This window comes from Cuculus canorus, chromosome 2 (assembly GCF_017976375.1).
Source record: "Cuculus canorus isolate bCucCan1 chromosome 2, bCucCan1.pri, whole genome shotgun sequence".
Classification (NCBI taxonomy): Eukaryota; Metazoa; Chordata; class Aves; order Cuculiformes; family Cuculidae; genus Cuculus; species Cuculus canorus.
The window spans coordinates 14497629-14503684 of NC_071402.1; the positions used below are offsets into that span (position 1 = coordinate 14497629).

The 6056-nt window shown below is 37.5% G+C and overlaps 1 long non-coding RNA gene across 1 annotated transcript in view; it reads right to left on the minus strand.

Moving 5' to 3' along the window:
* The window catches only part of LOC128851437 (uncharacterized), a 50317-nt gene extending 49583 nt beyond the window's left edge, over window positions 1-734 (minus strand). Inside the window, exon 1 of the long non-coding RNA XR_008448825.1 lies at window positions 623-734. This is a non-coding gene — a long non-coding RNA (uncharacterized LOC128851437). The remainder of the gene's footprint in view (window positions 1-622) is intronic.
* Window positions 735-6056: the final 5322 nt, after the last annotated feature.

Here is a 6056-nt window from a genome sequence, read left to right on the forward strand (position 1 = left end):
TTGCTAGAGATAAAGACTGAACAGCTTCTACCGAGTCACAACAATAAAGCTTCCGAGCAAGTAAGGAAATGCAATTGGTTCCACAAACACAAGGTGCAAGACCTCCTTTTGTTCAGGGTTCTAGTAAGTATTTTCATGCCTCTGTTCAAGAGAATACAGTGGTCAAATGGCAAAGCTGCCTGCCTTAAGAAAATGTTTATTAGTTGAGCTATGGTTGCTGAAGTTACACCTGAGTAAAATCACTGCTATTCTACCCCAAAGCAAAGGGGAGTTCATAACATAGAGCCTAGTTTAGCAAATTATATCTACTGATAGAACTGACAATTCCTAATGAACATTAATAGACACCCAGTTTTCCCAGGCAGCATAGATTTGCACTGGTTACAAGGCTATTCCCACAAGCTGAGAAAGTCATGCTTCACTTTTCCCAATATCATAACTATATCCGAAAAAATGCCTTAGTAGAGTTACAATTCTAGCAGCCTGTGTCTTCCTGCTCTCTGTTACAAAATATCACAAGTACTCTCGGGACAGAGTTCAATAACTTCCTGCAATCTATGCCTGGAAATCATAAGGATGTGGAATATCAAAAGGTAGTAGCCCAACATTATTTCAATCTTACCCACTTCTTCAGGTGAAGGACTCATACTTCACAGCCCACCTACTGATGGTTATTAGTCATTAAAAAAGAGAAAATCTGAGAGGGCTTCCTCTTAAGTGCCTCTAAATCCCTCTGCAAGTTATCGCTGACGTTCAAATTTGAAAGCTTACACAACTGGTTTACTGAAGTTCTTGGAAATATACCCTTACGCATCACAGCTTTTGTGCAATACATTTATGCTAAAAGAAAATTAATATCCTCTGTTTAGTCTGAATTCATTGGCACAATGCCTAGAGTGACTAAGGAAAGCAACTAGCGTTCATAGAATAAAGATGGAATTAATTCTTCTAGTGAAACCAACTGTGTGGAGAAAGAGTGTGAGAGGTGGAAAACAATGGGACTCTCACTATCCACAAGTCAAGAGTTGTCATATGTTCTGGGGTCCATAAGGTGGAAAAGAGAGAACATTTATTAGCTTAGAGGACAAAGTATCTGATCCAAACTCCTTGACTATCAGTGAGAATCTATATGTGTCTGTCAGTGAGGCTCAGATGACATCTGTATACATTGAGCTGTTAACAGTTGTGGGGCCAAATTCCATACTCATTCATCCTGGTGCTAAAACAAAATTAATCCATCAGAATACAGCTAGATCCACCCTTCTTACTGTGAGGCAGACAAAGAGTGGCTCCATTGTAAGCACTGCAGCTGTACACACCCAAAACCTGAATTCTATCTGACCTGTTCAGAGGGGAGGAAAGGAAAAAATTGCTTGGCTTATCCAATAATACCCCAATATAAATCTATTAAATGTTTTGGTCACCATTTTGAAATATATAAATGTAATTTAAGGGTTGTCATAGCAGAGATCTTAAGGGTGCAGTGAACGCTATTCTACTGTAAACTAGGTCCATGCTAGGAAACAGATTTTTGCTACAAATTCAGTAGTGAAAAGACCTCATATTCCCAGAACTGGGAAAATGTTTGGAAAAGATGGGCTAAGTATGTGCTTGTAATATTTAAGCATTCTAGAATTGGAAGACTTTGGTGTTAAAGAATGTTCAGGAAGGGGATAATGGATATGATTGAACTTAGGAACAGTTTAGCTTGATGGAAAATGGTATCAATTAGAGGACACTTATACCTATCTTGGAACCAAAACTTAATCACCATTCCTATAATAAATGTTTCCATAAGCTAATCACAGTATAGTGGTTACTTGTGTTTCTTTGGGGTAAAAGAATGGTATATTAAAACATCAATAATATAGAACAACCCACTTACTGAGGAAATATTTATTTACAAGCCACAAGACAATCTGTTTTAATGTCCCTTATGTGATAATTATTTATTAATGAACTCCACAGAATAAAGGACCTTCTGCATGAATTAATATAACTCGGATAGGTAAGTCACTGACAAATATGGACTGCTTGATTCCTTTTTTCATTTGATGAAGTTATCCACTAATCAAATAGATCTAAATCTTATTTTCTCGTGAGGCAATATCTTGCTGGAATCAATGTTTAGAAGAGCAATAACAGTCAGCAACAATAGCATATGAATTTATAATAGAAAGTGCGTAGAACTGTAATTGAAAATTGGTTAAAGACATCCCTCAATCCTTGGAAGAGTTGACAGACCAGACCACAATGAGTTTTATGGTTCAAAAAGGAAAGCAAGTTTGAAGGAGAGGTTTAACCATTCATATCCAGTTTGAGCAGGTCTAGATTTAACCCACCATTAAGCCTGGGCACTGTAATTAATAAAACTGCTAGGGGGCATATTTCAGCTGTCAGTAAGGTGCCGTGTGAATGTTGCTATTGTAAAACAATAACTGTCTCTAGATCCCAAAACCATAATTATTAAGTGCTTTGTTGTTCACTCCCAGCAGTTTATAACTATGTTTGTAGAGTTGATAATCTGTGATGCCTACTTCTCTTCAACTCTACTTAATAAGTCTGTTACTGGTGATTTACATATTTATTGCAAAGACAAGTGCTAGCCTTAAATATTAATAAGTATTAATAAAGCCTGTTTTATATGTTTACAGTTATCAGCATAGCACGAGACTGAAAAGCTCGACAATGACTTGACAATTCAGTACTTCCATTGTTTTTAAATGCCTCAAGAGGATGTTTCAAGAGATATTCATACTGACATGAGAGGCATATGTCCCCATGGAAAAAGCAGATTGTTGAAAGGTGACAACTCAACTCAGGAGCAGAGGAGTCTGGCCTCCCTCAGGGTTATTTACTTTTTTCAAGACATATGTGTGGGTAGTTCTCCCAGCCTACTAACTCTTTACTTCTAATGACCTACACTGTAGACCAATATAGTATTCATTTACGTTTAGAGCTTATTCTGGGATGAGATGGTCAGTCTCCTCATGAGTGGTTTGCTGTCACTACATGTTCCTGTTCTGCTTAATTCATCATGGTGCAGCTTTTTTCTTCAGTCTTTACCATCAGCACAAAAACCTGCTTGCAGCTAAATTTATGGTCATTACTTTGCATAGTGCTAAATTTTACCTTGAGTTTCTACACAAAGTCTGAAATCAGTTTTCACTTGCTACACTGCTTTGGCAGAACAGAGTCTGTTTATTGCCATAATTGTAGTCTGCACACAGAACTCACTCCTAAAAGATTTATTGAGGTCTCCAGATATTCCCTCCTTACTGTTTCAATCACAAGCTGAGTTCACATAAGTAAGCAGTGTCTCCAATCCACTTTGTGAAATTGCCCAGTTGCTTTTAGCACCCTCAGAGTCATACTCATTTGATTTAGGTTTTCCTTCATGAAAGGCTGGAGAACTGTCATTTATTTCAGCCAGCGATTTTTATTTTTTATGATCGATGATCCTGGAGGTCTTTTCCAACCTAGTGATTCTGTGATTGTGAACATTATTATATGAATTGCGGGTGAGTGTAGCAACTGCAGCCACACTTCAAATCTGTGTTGTTCATCTCTGTGAAAGAATAATAAAAAAAAAAAAGATGTGATACCTTTGTAGCAGAGGCTAAATTAACTGAAAGAGGATCTATAATCAAGTCACTACAGCTTGAGGTGTTACTGTGCGTCATCAAAGCAAAAGGAACAGTACAGATCTGTAGATTTAGTTATACTAAAAGAAAGTTGTATTAGAAACTGTCATTATGAGAACTAATTACGTAGACTTATTGCTGTCAGCCCACTGTATGTCATAGTTACCAGTAGGTACACAAACATTTGTTGCAAATAGGTCACCTGCAAGAACCTGCTAAACTATGATAACAAGATACCTCAGGCTTAAACTAGTTATTTAATCTACTTATTCTGAAGAGACATGCCAATCTTGACATGTGTCTTGATAGTGTATACATGAAATGTATTGCAAAGATCATCACCATATCAGCAAGACTCAGAAGAACAGTTATTTACTAGGTATAAAGTCAATCAAAAATTTAATACAGTTAGCAATTTAGGCCTACAACACACGTCCAGATATCTCTTGCTGCATCTATATTAAAATATTAAAAAGAAACACTGCAATGTGAACATGCATACAAACCCTTACGTGAATATTCTAAGAGAAAAGCAGGGCTTCTGAAGGAAGTGGCAAGGTCTGGGGAGCAAGAAGATAACCTTTCTGCCAAAGTTTTGTTTAGACTTGGAGGTGGTCCTAATGCTGCTTTTGAAGCCATTTTGGTCTGCAAAGCAGTTTGATTTTCCCAGGCCTCCGTGTTTCCCTTGACTGCCTTTAAGAAGACAATGCAAAGCAAAAACAAACATCAATTAAGTTCAGGTAACACTGAATGTCTGACCTGAATCCACAAAAACAAGGGATCTTTCAAGTCGCGCTGGAAACTTCATCCCTAAGTCAATTGTCTCAGTACTACTGCAAATGCCGAGCTGAGATCATCTAACAGACTGAGACCACAGGTAATTGTGTAAAGAAAACAAGGTTCCCTAAGGATGGAGTTAGGACTTTAACTCTGTACATTGTGGCTTCTGTTGGCTTACAAGAATACAGTATTCTGATGCTTTTAGTACGGTCTTAAAAGGATAGGCAATAACAAAATCTTTTCCTAGTTAAACAATCAAACTGTAACAACCAGCTTTAAGAACCGAAAAATCTCCATCTTTCAGGTGTTAACAGTTCAAACAAAAGGTCCTGTCTTAAAAGGTGATCTTATATTGATCTATTTGCTGTAATTTGCATAGATGCAATGCAGGGAGTACTTTTCCTAATGTTACAGGAAACAGGGAGTTTACATCAAAGAACACTGAAAGGTGTTCTGTAAGTTCACAGAGCAAGAAACCCCTTTGGTCGAGATATCTGGATGGAGATCTCATGAAAACAGGCTGTTCCATAACATTTTCAGTCATTTCTAATCCTAGCTGGCTCAGAAACATCAGAGTGATAACATTTCTCACGTTATTTCAGTAGCCCTGGTTTTGGTCAAACCCAGGAAGCATGTAAACTTTACAAACAAACAGAAGTCTAGCAGACAGAGGAAACCTCAGAAGAAAGGCTTACTTCAGATTTAGTTCATCTGTGGGTTCAATTTTTTATAATACTAATAAAAATGCTTTGTACTTTCATCCCAGAATGATGTACCCCAAGGCCTAGACTGTGCTTCAATTTTTAATTTATGCTATTCTGTAAGCCCAGAGTTCCTCACTGCCATGGTTAAATCTACATTTTAAGGTGCTATATCTATGTGAGGCATTTTGTGCTACTGTAGATCATCTTGTTTCACTGAACCAAAATCAAACTCTATTTGGGATATGCTGCTGTGGCTAGAGGAAGGAAATATTTCAACATATACATGACCCCACCAGAAAGATAACAGTGAGAAAAACTTCTGCTCTTCTGATATCATGCTATTGTTTTGGGTTTCTTTTACTGCGATCCTTTCTCAAATGTAGGGGTGCAGGAGGTGATGCATGTCTCTGCTTGCTGTTGTCTGGTTTTGTCCTTTGTTCACTCCTAAGTTGGGAGTTTTGAATGCAATTTTTTCTTTGTTACTTCATAACTTACTTTTACTCATTTCAGGCTTTTTCTGAAACTTTGAAATCAATCAACTTGCTTCACAGTAGAGTCTGCAAAGCTCTAAGCCCTGAGACTGAGACACAGTCACAAATGATTAATGAACTCTTTTTCTTGCTTTATCAGAAAGCAGAGATCAGTATGGCAGATGCTGTGACATCCAGTAGCAGCTACGTTGAAACATTAATGACACCTTTTCTGTACTTTTGGCTACCAGTTTACAATTTCATTTAAATATGACATGACTGCAATGGAAACAATTCTGTCCAGCTCACATCAGTCCACTCGAGATAGAAGACAATTGCTTACACCACATTATCTTGACAGCTTATGCTTCGTACAGCTTTCCATGTACATTAAAAAAGACCAAATTGCAGTCCGTGGCTCAGCATTGAATTTGCCAGTGATTTTACCGGTCTAGAGA